At 45.4% G+C, this 12,691-nt stretch overlaps 1 pseudogene; it reads left to right on the top strand.

Annotated features, from left to right (window-relative positions):
• The first annotated feature begins 11,837 nt into the window (after positions 1–11,837).
• LOC123575056 (small nucleolar RNA U3) lies at positions 11,838–11,931 on the top strand (annotated as a pseudogene).
• The last annotated feature ends 760 nt before the right edge of the window (positions 11,932–12,691 follow it).

The following is a 12,691-nucleotide window of genomic DNA, read 5'->3' as shown; positions in this document are numbered from 1 at the left end:
AAAGTACTGGGACTACAGACATGAGCCATCATACCTGGCCCATACTTCTTTCCTTTCTTCTGCGTCTGCTTCTTCTTCTCTTTCTTTTTCTGCTTCTTCTGTTGCTTCTTCCTTCTTCCTTTTCTTTTTTTTTTTTTTTTTTTTTTTTTGAGACGGAGTCTCGCTGTGTCGCCCAGGCTGGAGTACAGTGGCCGGATCTCAGCTCACCGCAAGCCCCACCTCCCGGGTTTACGCCATTCTCCTGCCTCAGCCTCCCCAGTAGCTGGGACTACAGGCGCCCGCCACCTCGCCCGGCTAGTTTTTTGTATTTTTTAGTAGAGACGGGGTTTCACCGTGTTAGCCAGGATGGTCTCGATCTCCTGACCTCGTGATCCGCCCGTCTCGGCCTCCCAAAGTGCTGAGATTACAGGCTTGAGCCACCGCGCCCGGCCCTTCCTTCTTCCTTTTCTTTCTTTCTTTTTTTTTTTTTTTTTGGTAGAGATGGGTTCATGCTATGTTGCCCAGGCTGGTCTCGAACTTCTAAACTCAAGCAATCCTTCCTGTCTCAGCTTCCCAAAGTGCTGGGGTGACAGGCAGTAGCCACCATGCTCTGCCTACATCTTGCTTCTTTTTTTCCAATTTCATGATGGTTAGTCTTCTCTTCCAGTGACAGAGGAGACAGGAGCCTGAGACAGCAGCTGGTGAGGGTACCTCACAAGGGTTCCTTGTGAGCATGACTGAGATAGACAGGAACCATGTGTCTTGTGGGTGATTACTAAATGTGAAACCACTCAGCCCACCCAGAAGATGTGGCACGTGGCCAGAGTTGGGAGGACAGAGAGAAGGTAGGTGGGCTCCTACGCATCCTGAAATGCTTACGAATGACTCCCAGCAGTGCAAAGGCAGGACCTCTATGGTGCAGGGTAGAAACTAAAGTTCCTTAGAACCAGGAAGTTAGGCCCAGATTAATATTTAGATAACAGTGGGGTTGTAATACCTTATTTTCCAGGCTCCCTAATGAAAAGAGTCAGTGTGGTTCAATCATGAGAGCTTCTGAAGAGGCTCTTTGACACGAAGGCACTTAGCTCTGCTCCTCATGTTGGCCCTTGACTATGTTAACAGTTTAATAAGCAGTTGCTTGTTCTGTCTGTGGCTTTGGTGTGCTTGAATTCCTCCCAACAAGGCTAAAAGCTCCTCAAGGGAGGTGACAGTGTCATGCATTTTTCTGTTTTCCTATCTTGTCAGGTGACCAGGAAATGTCTAGTGGATACTTCTGAATTGAATTGAGTCTTCTTAGTCACCTTGACAAGTTCTTGTTTCTATTGTATCTGACTTCCTAGTGAGTAGGCACTCACACTGGCTGAATACATCATAAACCAATTCCACTAAATGGTGGCTAATCAAATTGTTAGCCATTTCAGGAATCTGTATTTTAGGAGATGACAATAATGAATGGGCAATGCTTAGTAATCCAAGTAGAATTGACCCCAAAGTGGAATTACAGGCAATAGGGAGCTGGGGGGAGAAGGACTTTGAAGAGCAGGGGGCTCCTTGCTGCCTCACCAGTCATGCCACATCCCCTGTGTCACTCTTCCCTGAGGTCGTCAGAATGTTGGGCCATAAAGGGATCATTATCGTTTTCTGATGGATCTCCTTTGCTCTCCTGACTCTTCTCTTTCCTATTCAATTTTAGTTTACTTCCTCTAGTCCAACAGCAAATTGGCTGTAGCACCTTCTTCTAAAGAGCCCTGTAGACTCCAGCATCTCTTGCCAGGATCACCTAGTGCAAACCCTGTAAGCGTTCTGCTTTCATCCCCTCTAGCAAGACTGTGCAGACACTAGCAGACAGGCAACCAGGGCCTCTGTAGGGCTGGGTCCCCTCCACCACAGGCCAGATTCATTCTGGAATTTGGTTCCAACTCTGTAGATCCTAGATTTGCTCAGGTGCTCAGTGGTGCCAGTTCTGCCTCTGCCTGCCTTCCTCTGCTGCCCTGACCCTGGTATAGCCCTCACTGACTCTTACCTAGATTATTTTAACACCTACTTCCTAATGAGTCTACCTGCTGCTGGCTGTGGTAAGATGTAAAACTATTCGGCCATGAACCCAAATTTACGATTAGCCTCCTACTGGGGCCACCACTGGCCCACTACTCCTTGAGAGGTATGTGCAGGTGACAAGTCTACGGAAACAGACCACTTAGAACTTCATCCAAACAAGCTAGACTGGGCCACAGCTGAACTTGTTGGGGGGTCTTGTTTGGATCCAAGGCTAATGGTTGTCTCGCAATCTTGGCTTCAATTAGAATCATCTGGGGAAATTTAAAAACTACCAACGTTTCATGATGAAATGTTGCTGTGTTAAAACAAATCTTTTAAAAAACAAAATAAATAGGCTGGGTGTGGTGGCTCACGCCTGTAATCCCAGCACTTTGAGAGGCCGAGGCAGGCAGATTACTTGAGGTCAGGAGTTCGAGACCAGCTGGCCAACATGGTGAAACTCCATCTCTACTAAAAATACAAAACAAATTAGCATGACATGGTGGTGGGCACCTGTAATCCCAGCTACTCTGGAGGCTGAGGCACGAGAATCACTTGAACCCAGGAGGCGGAGGTTGCAGTGAGCTGAGATCATGCCATTGCACTCCAGCCTGGGTGACAGAGTGAGACTCCATCTCAAAACAATAAAATTTTTAAAAAATAAATAAATAATAAATACCAATGACCAGCCCCTACTCCCCAAGTTTTGACTTAATTAGATTAGACTGGGATGAGGTCTAAGCATGCTTATTCTTTTTTTTTTTTTTTTTTTGAGACAATCTCACTCTGTTGCCCAAGATGGAGTGCAGTGGCTCAATCTCGGCTCACTGCAACCTCTGCCTCCTGGTTTCAAGCAATTCTCCTGCCTCTGCCTCCTGAGTAGCTGGGACTACAGGCACATGCCACCATGCCCAGCTAATTTTTGTATTTTTAGTAGAGACAGGATTTCACTATGTTGGCCTCGCTGGTCTCAAACTCCTGACTTCGTGATCTGCCCTCTCGGCCTCCCAAAGTGCTGGGATTACAGGTGTGAGCCACCACGCCTGGCCTATTCTTTCCTTTGAAATGAACTTTCATAAAAGCACAAAAGCACTTAAGTCCAAAAAAAAAAAAAAGTTACAAGTTCATTATCAATATGTTTTACATATGATTACAAATTTCCATTACAGTTTTAATTGCTGCAAAATGTCCAATGTAGCAAGCACCTGCCATTTGTTGAAGGTTTGTTTCCAATTTTTAGCAATTATAAAAGAAATCATAATGAGAGCAACTGTCACATACATTTTCTTTAAAAAATACTTCCTTAGGAAAAATTCTCTGAAGTTTTATTGCTGAACAAAATGGTATGAAAATATTTTTGGCTGGGCAAGGGGCTCATGCCTATAATCCCAGCACTTTGGGAGGTTGAGGTGGAAGGATCGCTTGAGGCCGGGAGTCCAAGACCAGCCTGGCCCAATGTGGTGAACCTCATCCCTACAAAAAAAAAAAAAAATTAGCAGGGCATCATGGCGTGTGACTGCAGTCCCAGATACTCAGGAGGCTGAGTTGGGAGGGTCGCTTGACCCTGGGAGGTCGAGGCTGCAGTGAGCCATGATCAGCCCAAGTGACAGAGCTAGATCCTATCTCAAAAAAAAAAAAAAAAAAATTAAAAAACATTTTAGACTTTGGTATTGTCAAACTGCTTTTCAAAGGGTTCTTAGCCAATTTACACTCATTCCAGGATAAAAGAAATGTTCTATTTATCTAGCATTGGATATTATTTGCTAAAATAACAAAACATTTATTCTATACTTCAGCGTATATGTCTATACACTAAGCAGCATAAATGACATCTCGGTTAACAATGAACTGCATATATGATGGTTGTCTCAGCTCCATTTTTCAGCTCCATTAAGATTATAATGGAGCTGAAAAATTCCTATTGCCTAGTGTCATCATAGTTATTGTAATGTAGTAGCACGGCACATTACCTTTTCTATGTTTAGATGTGTTTAGATACACAAATACCATTGTGTTAGGATTGCCTACAGTGTTCAGTACAGTAACATGCCATATAGGTTTATAGCTTAGGAGCAAGAATAGGCTTTATAGTATATCCTCGCTGTGTAGTAGGCTATATCATCTAAGTTTGTGTAAATAAACTCTGTGATGTTCATCTAATGACAAAATCATCTAACAATGCATTTCTCAAAACACATCCCTGTCTCTTATAAGTGATGCATGACTATACGTGAGGCTTACGTATTCTTTAAAAGCTCCCCAGGCAATTCTAAGGAGGAGTCTCGGTAGAAAACAACAGTAGTCTTCACTGGAAGTCAGCCAAATTATTGTACCCTCTTTTCCTCAGCTCCTGGAGACCTTTTGCTCTGATAGCAAAAGGCCCAGGAAAAGAACCACAAGGAAGGCTGGGCAAGGTGGCATATGCCTGTAATCCCAACATTTTGGGAGGCTGAGGAAGGAGGATCATTTGCATCCAGGAGTCTGAGGTCTCACTATGTTGCCTAGTGATATCATAGCTATTGTAATATAGTAGCACAACACGTTACCACGTACCACTTCACCTGGCTAATTTATTTTTTGTAGAGATAGGGTCTCACTGTGTGCTCGTAGTGCCAGCTACTCAGGAGACTGAGGTGGGAGGATCTCTTGAGCCCAGGAGGTCGAGGCGGCAGTGGGCCGTGATTGCACCACTGTACTCAGTCTGTGAGTATCTCAAAAAAAAAAAAAGAAAGAAAGAAAAAAGAAAACAAAAACAAGAACAAGGAAATGGGCACTAAGGGAAAGATGAGGTTTCTTTTTTTTTTTTTTTTTGAGATGGAGTCTCGCTCTGTCACCCAGGCTGGAGTGCAGTGGCAGGATCTCGACTCACTGCAAGCTCTGCCTCCTGGGTTCATGCCATTCTCCTGCCTCAGCCTCCCGAGTAGCTGGGACTACAGGCGCCCGCCACCATGCCTGGCTAATTTTTGTGTTTTTAGTAGAGACGGGGTTTCACCTTGTTAGCCAGGATGGTCTCGATCTCCTGACCTCGTGATCCACCCGCCTCGGCCTCCCAAAGTGCTGGGATTATAGGCGTGAGCCACCGTGCCGGGCCAAGAGGTTTCTTCTTAAGGCCTAGGGTCAAGCCAAGCCATCCTCTCTGAGTTTTACTGGGAAGGGGTTCTTCTCTAGCCGCCTGGGTTTGGAAAGAGACCCAGGAAAGGGAAAACAAAACAAGAAAAGGACACGCGGTGCATAGTCAGGAGCTTAGATCCTCCACCCCAGCTCGCAGTCTGTTTCCCAGCCCTTGGCCCTGACTCCCAGAAGCCTCTGGCTGTGCTAACATCCCCATCAAATGTGCTTCCATGCCTCCTCCATACTCCATCCCCATAATTTTTATGGGGAAGCACTATTGGTGCATCCTAAATAACAGAAATAAATATGGCAAAATTGGAAAGTTCCCCTCACTGACCCCCACTTCCACTCCCTTGCCCAGAAATAACCTGATAATAGTTTAGTGTGTATCCTTCCAGACCTTTCTCCCCCTCCTCCTCCTTCTTCCTAGACGTTTTTCTGTAAGTTTATCAAGTCTAACATGTGAAATAGTGTGTATGTGTGTGTGCATACAAATTGTTTTAATCCATACGTGGGATCATGCTATATGTAGTTTTCTCCAACTTGCTTTTATCATTAACAACATAGCATAAACTTCTTTCCATGGTGGTTAATATAGAGCTGCCTCATTCCTTTTCATGGCTGTGTGATAATCCATGGTATATGATTTTATATATATATATGTGTGTGTGTGTGTGTGTGTGTATATATATGTTTGTGTGTGTGTGTGTATTTTTTTTTTTTTTTTGAGACAGAGTCTCACTTTGTTGTCCAAGCTGGAGTGCAGTGGTGCAATCTCGGCTCACTGCAACCTCCACCTCCCAGGTTCAAGTGATTCTCCTCCTGCCTCAGCCTCCAGAGTAGTTGGGACTACAGGTGCATGCCACCGTGCCCAGCTAATTTTTGTATTTTAGTAGAGACAGGGTTTCACCATGTTGGCCAGGTTGGTCTCGAACTCCTGACCTCAAGTGATCCACCTGTCTCAGCCTCCTGAAGTGCTGGGATTACAGGCGTGAGCCACCACGCCCAGCCCATTATGTATAATTTAACACTTCCTGTTGCTGGATGTTTTCGTTGTTTCTCTTTTTCTCTTTGATGACAATGCTATAATGAACACCTTTGTATATGTCTTTGTGCCATCTACCTGGCTTTGAGTATTGCCACCGCCAGAAAATTCCTGATGTTGGGCCCCAATTAAGCAAGCAGACCCCAAGGTATCTCTGCTGCCCGCAGGACTCCTTTAGACTCTGGCAGAACAGCAGCCTGCCTCAGTTCCCACACTATGAACCTGCACTTGTGGTTGAAAACGCACCTGTGGCACAGCCTGGCAGAGAGTTCTGAAAACCGCCCCTCGCCCCATCATGGAGCGGTGCAAGAATTACAGACACATATCCCGTGCCCCTCTGGCCACTGGGAGGAAAGAAAGAGGGTCAGTTCCTCTGAAAGCAATCTAGCTGGAGAAAGTGTGCAAGTGGATTTCTAGCAATGTTTTTCAGGATTTTTACTCTTCTGCTTGTGGAATGGGAGAGAATCAGCGAGATGGAGGATACGAGGAGCTCAAGTGGCAGTAGCAGTCCAAGCCAGCAGAGGGAATAAGGGAGTGTGTGTGTGAACGTGTGTATGTTTTGTGTATATGTGCATGTGTGTGTATTATGTGTGTATGTGTGCATGAGTGTGCGTGTGTGTGAATGTCTACGTATATGTGCATGTGCGCATGTGCATGTGTGTATACGTGTGTATGTGTGTGCGTGTGTGTGTATATGTGTGTATGTTTGTGTGTGTGTGTGTGTAGTGTGTAGCCATGAACAGAGACAGCCAGCCCCTGAAGGAACATGTTGTACTTTTGTCCTTTAATATTTTCAAGCCTGCTGGTCTTGCAAGAAGCAGTAAGAGCTAATGAGGAGCAGGTGTACTTGGGGAAACAGGAAATCTGGTTCCATTTACGACTTCACTGGCATGGAGTTTTGAGCAGCTTTACTTTGCTGCTCCATTTCTCATCTCTCTCTTCTTTGGAGGTACCATCTGTACCGTTAGGATGCAGGAGTTGGGTTTCTTGCTTTTCCTGAAAATAGTACTAGTGTCATTGGCTGTTAAAAGTGGGATATGGGGGCCGGGCGCGTGGCTTAAGCCTGTAATCCTAGCACTTTGGGAGGCCGAGACGGGCGGATCACGAGGTCAGGAGATTGAGACTATCCTGGCTAACCCGGTGAAACCCCGTCTCTACTAAAAAATACAAAGAAACTAGCCGGGCGAGGTGGCGGGCGCCTGTAGTCCCAGCTACTCGGGAGGCTGAGGCAGGAGAATGGCGTAAACCCGGGAGGCGGAGCTTGCAGTGAGCTGAGATCCGGCCACTGCACTTCAGCCTGGGCGACAGAGCGAGACTCCGTCTCAAAAAAAAAAAAAAAAAAGTGGGATATGGGCCAGGCGAGGTGGCTCACACCTGTAATCCAACACTTTGGGCGGCCGACACGGAAGGACTGCTTGAGCCCAGAAGTTCAAGACCAGCCTGGGCAACATAGTGCAACCTTGTGTCTACAAAAAAATGTATGACTTAGCCAGGTGTAGTGGCATGCATCTGTTGTCCCAGCTATTCAAGAGTGCAGGCGGTTGAGACTGTAGTGAGTTCTGAGCTTTGCCATTTGTGTAAGATGTTTGCTGCATCTGGCCTGCCCACTTAAAAAGACGAAGCCTTGCTCTGTCGCCCAGACTGGAGTGCAGTGGCACGATCCCGGCTCACTGCAACCTCTGCCTCCTGGGTTCAAGCGATTCTCCTGCCTCAGCCTCCCAAGTAGCTGGGACTATTGGCACATGCCACCACATCCAGCTAAGTTTTGTATTGTTAGTAGAGACGGGATTTCGCCATGTTGGCCGGGCTGGTCTTGAACTCCTGACCTCAGGTGATCCACCCACCTCGGCCTCCAAAAGTGTAAATTCTAAAACTTTATATTAATTTTGTGGAATTTATTCACATTGCACAAAGATCTTGTTATTTATTCTCATTACTATATGGCATTCCATTATATAAATATACCATGTATTTATCCATTCTATGTGGATGGAATTTGAGGTTTTCTTCAGTTTGGCTATTACAAATTATGAACTATCTTGCACCTATCTTTTGGTGCCCGTGTGCATGCATTTATGTCAGCCAGATTCCTAAAAGTAGAATATCTGTGTCACAGTGTAGGCATACAGTCAGTTGGTGGACACTGGAAATCGCAGTGTATGAGAGTTAGGAACATGTTTTTGATAGGAGAAAGAACACAAGGCTAAAATCAGGCCCCAGGCTTCTGGTCCCCTCCCAAGGTTGGCTTACAGGGAAGCCAAAGCAAACCACTACCCTCTGTGTCTCCTCAACTGTAAATTGGAAATAATTAGTACCTGCTCTGTTCCTTGTGGGATGGGACAACTTTCCGCAAAGACTCGCACTGCACAAATGTAGGCTGTCATTAAAACAGAAGCAGAGGAGGAAGGAAATTTTAATGATTAATGAGAACTAAAGAATAACTATACTTATGTGAATTTCCACCTCCAATTAAGAATCCACAGATTAGATGAACTGCTCTGGTAGGCAGCATTGTATTGCCAGGGGGGCCTGCAGATTTATTCTCTCAAACCACATGAAGTGCAACCTTCCAAACCTGTCCTCTCTATTTTGTTACAAGATTCCTCAGCTATCTGGAGGTCCAGGGTTCCTCTCAGTTTCTTCTCTCAATCTCTAAATACCCCAACTTCCTCCTTCCCCCAGCATCAGCCTGTGTTTGCCTGATCTGGAAAAACTGGGCTCTGCCTTTTTGGACCAGCTATAATACACTAGAAAAGCCAAAGGATAAAATCATCCCATGTCTTCTTATTATTGTGTTTAACTTTTTTTAAAAGATGGGGTCTCACTATGTTGCTCAGGCTGGTCTCGAACTCCTAGGCTCAAGCAGTCCTTCCACCTTGGCCTCCCAAAGTGCATGGATTACAGGTGTGAGCCACTGCACCCTGCCCTTCTTGCATTATTGAACATAAACATTAAGTACTGCCAATGAGGTGCTTTGGTCCCACAGTGATACTAAAATTTCACAGGCGTTTATTCTATCAAAGGTTGTGCTAAGCTAAATCAGAGGCTGTAAAAAATAGTTAGGCTGAGGCAGGCGGATCAACTGAGGTCAGGAGTTTGAGACCAGCCTAACTAACATGGAGAAACCCCGTCTCTACTAAAAATACAAAATTAGCTGGGCATGGTGGTGCATGCCTGTAATTCCAGCTACTAGGGAGGCTGAAGCAGGAGAACTGCTTGAACCCGGAAGGCAGAGGTTGCAGTGAGCCAAGATTGCATCATTGCACTCCAGCCTGGGCGACAAGAACGAAACTCCGTCTCAAAAAAAAAAAAAAAAAGTAATTAATTGAAAGTAGTGTCCAAATGTCATCCATCCTATTGGTTTCCACGTACATAGTAATACGAGTATGAGGAAGTGCCCTCTTCTGGCCAATGCTACACTTGCATGGCTGTGGCTAAAGGATTGCCAACTCATGAGACTGGTTTTTCACCTGTGGCAGGCTCATCTTGGGGTTATCATCAGTCTTGAGTGAATCACATTTGAGGATTCATCCTCCCCTTTCTCTTCCAAGAAAAAAATGAAAATGATGACTGATTTTATGCGTCAACGTGGCTAGGCTAGGGTACCCAGTCGTTTGGTCAAACAGTAGTCTAGATGTTGCTGGGAAGACTGTTTTTTGTTTGTTTTTTTGAGACGGAGTCTCGCTCTGTCACCAGGTTGGGGTGCAGTGGCACGATCTCGGCTCACTGCAACCTCCACCTCCTTGGTTCAAGCAATTCTCCTGCCTCAGCCTCCCGAGTAGCTGGGTCTACAGGATGTGCCATCATACCTGCCTAATTTCTTTTTTCTTTTTTTCTTTTTTTTTTTAGTAGAGACGGGGTTTCACCATGTTGGCCAGGATGGTCTCAATCTCTTGACCTCGTGATCTGCCCACCTTGGCCTCCCAAAGTGCTGGGATTACAGGCGTGAGCTACCAATCCCGGCCTATTTGTTTTTTTGTTGTTGTTGTTGTTGTTTGTTTGTTTTGAGATGGAGTCTCGTTCTGTCACCAGGCTGGAGCGCAACAGCGTGATCTTGGCTCACTGCAACCTCGGCCTCCTGGATTCAAGAGATTCTCCTGCCTCAGCCTCCCAAGTAGCTGGGACTACAGGCGTGCGCCACCACGTCCAGATAATTTTTGTATTCTTAGTAGAGACGGGGTTTCACCCAGGTTAGCCCTGTTGGCCAGGATGGTCTGGATCTCTTGACCTCGTGATACACCTGCCTTGGCCTCGCGAAGTGCTGGGATTACAGGCATGAGCCACCGTACCTGGCTGAAGATATTGTTTTAGATGTGATGAATATTTAAATCAGTAGACTCTGAGTAAAGCAAATTACCCTTCATAACGTGGGTTGGCCTCATCCACTCAGTTGAAGGCCGTAAGAACAAAGACTGAGGTTTCCTGGAAAAAAATCCATTCTGCCTCAAGACCGTAATATAGAAACCCTACCTGAGTTTCCAGAGGGCAGATTTTGAATTTAAGATGGCAACACTAACTCTTCCCTGTGTAGCAGGATGAGCCACAGACAAAACTCCTCAGACACCGGATTAAAGAAGGAAGAAGTTTTTTATTCGGCCGGGAGCCTCAGCAGACTCGAGTCTTAAGAGCCAAGCTCCCGGCCGAATGAAAAACCTCTTCCTTCTTTAATCCGGTGTCTGAGGAGTTTTGTCTGCAGCTTGTCCTGCTACACCTGAATTTCTGGCAAGCTGGCCTGCTCTGCAGATTCCAGACTTACCAGTTTCCACAACTGGGTTAGTCAATTCCTTAAAATAAATCTGAGTGTGTGTGTGTGTGTGTGTGTATCCCTATGTGTTCAGTTTCTCTGGAGAACCCTGATACAAAACACAACTCCAAAACCTATTTTGTGGCAGTGACATCATATTTAAATAACTATCAAGGGACCTGAAGTATAGTAGTTCACCTTCTGGGTTCCAGTTTAAGTCCCGGTCCCACCCCACTTACTAGTTTCATGAGCTTTTATTTAATTATGCTTAGTCTTGGTTTCTTCATTTACGTACGGGAGAAAATGGTAGTATTTGGCCAGCGCAGTGGCTCACACCTGTAATCCCAACACTTTGGGAGGCTGAGGCAGGCAGATCGCTTGAGCTCAGGAGTTCCAGACCTGCCTGGGCAACATGGTGAAACCCCGTTTCTATAAAAATTAGCCACGCATGGTGGCACATGCCTGTAGTCCCAGCTACTCAGGAGACTGAGGCGGGAGAACCACTTGAGACCAGGAGGTGGAGGCTGCAGTGAGCCATTTTTTGTGCTACAGCACTCCAGCCTGGGAGACAAAGTGAGACCCTGTCTTAAAAAATAGTAGTATTTGCTGAATAGGCTGTTGTAAAGATTAGACAAGAAAACATGTGCACTTAAAATAGTATCTCACTCAGAGTAAGTACTCAATAAAAGTTAGTAGTTACTAAAATTATTGTGGGAAGCTGTCACAGAATGGTAATTTACAAAGTGAGGAAAGCTAGCTAGTTTAGTTCCCTTTCCTCGCCAACATTTCTCTCCCAAATCTCTCAGGCACAGACCTTTCACTACAACCTATTCCTGGCGTATATTATAAATTATCATACATTTCTTCTGAAGTGTCCTATCTCTTCCTATAGGAATCAATCAAATTTAAAAGCTGGGTTCCAAGACTATACTTTCAGGGATCATTTCTATAGTTTGTGACTAGAGAAGTTTCTCTGAAGGTGTAGAGCAAGAAGATTCCAAATCCAAATTGAGAACAAAATCATCAGTGAAAGCATTATTACGTCACAAAGCCAACTTCAGTACATCTTGGTAGTCATTTAAAACAGTAAAGTTATTTTTTAAGTCTTTTTTTTTTTTTTTTTTTTTGAGACGGAGTCTCACTCTGTCACCCAGGCTGGACTGCAGTGGCGCCATCTCGGCTCACAGCAAGCTCTGCCTCCTGGTGAGAGGTGAAGCCAGTTGAGCTTCTGTGTCAGGTAGAGACTTGTAGAACTTTTGTGTCTAGCTAAAGGATTGTAAATGCACCAATCAGTGCTCTGTGTCTAGCTAAAGGATTGTAAGATGGACCAATCAGCACTCTGTAAAATGGACCAATCAGCGCTCTGTAAATGGACCAGTCAGCGCTCTGTAAAATGGATCAATCATCAGGATGTGGACGTGGCCAAATCAGGGAATAAAAACTGGCCACCACCGCCAGCAATGGCAACCTGGTTGGGTTGTTTTTGATGCCGTGCATGCCTTGTTCTTTTCACTTTTCACAATAAATTTTGCTGCTGCTCACTCTGGGTCTGCACTACCGTTGTGAGCTGTAACACTCACTGGGAAGGTCTGAGGCTTGACTCGTGAAGTCAGCAAGACCACGAACCTACTAGAAAGAAGAAATTCCAGACATATCTGAACATCTGAAGGAATAAACTCTGGACACACCATCTTTAAGAACTGTAACACTTACTGTGAGGGTCTGCAGCGAGAATCCACGGGAAGGAACCAAGTTTGGACACACTGGGTTCACGC

The sequence above is a fragment of the Macaca fascicularis genome, chromosome 7, assembly GCF_037993035.2.
Source record: "Macaca fascicularis isolate 582-1 chromosome 7, T2T-MFA8v1.1".
NCBI classification, from domain to species: Eukaryota; Metazoa; Chordata; class Mammalia; order Primates; family Cercopithecidae; genus Macaca; species Macaca fascicularis.
Note: the sequence above shows the minus strand (reverse complement) of the source record. Positions and strands in the feature narration are given on the sequence as shown.